Here is a 320-nt window from a genome sequence, read left to right on the forward strand (position 1 = left end):
AGTGTCCTAGTAGTTAACGAATGTTGGTTAACAAGGTTAATGAGTTTAGCCGATTAATCTCGGATCATTGGAGCCCAAGATCTATAGGTTCATTAGGTCCCTCTGCTAGCTCATATCAGACTAAACCATATAATAGTGTGACGAGTGAGTTCGAAGTGTTCAAATTCAAATTAGGGAATATGCTCTAAATATGTACACTATATTTAACCGCATTTTTTTGTTTTAATTAGGAATTAAAGAAAAACAGAGAATGGGAGAAATTTAAATAAGATTTAAATATTTTAATTATGAATAGGGATTCATAATCAATATGTGCTGGG

Source organism: Cucurbita moschata, unplaced genomic scaffold (assembly GCF_002738365.1).
Source record: "Cucurbita moschata cultivar Rifu unplaced genomic scaffold, Cmos_1.0 Cmo_Scf00047, whole genome shotgun sequence".
In the NCBI taxonomy this organism is placed as follows: domain Eukaryota; kingdom Viridiplantae; phylum Streptophyta; class Magnoliopsida; order Cucurbitales; family Cucurbitaceae; genus Cucurbita; species Cucurbita moschata.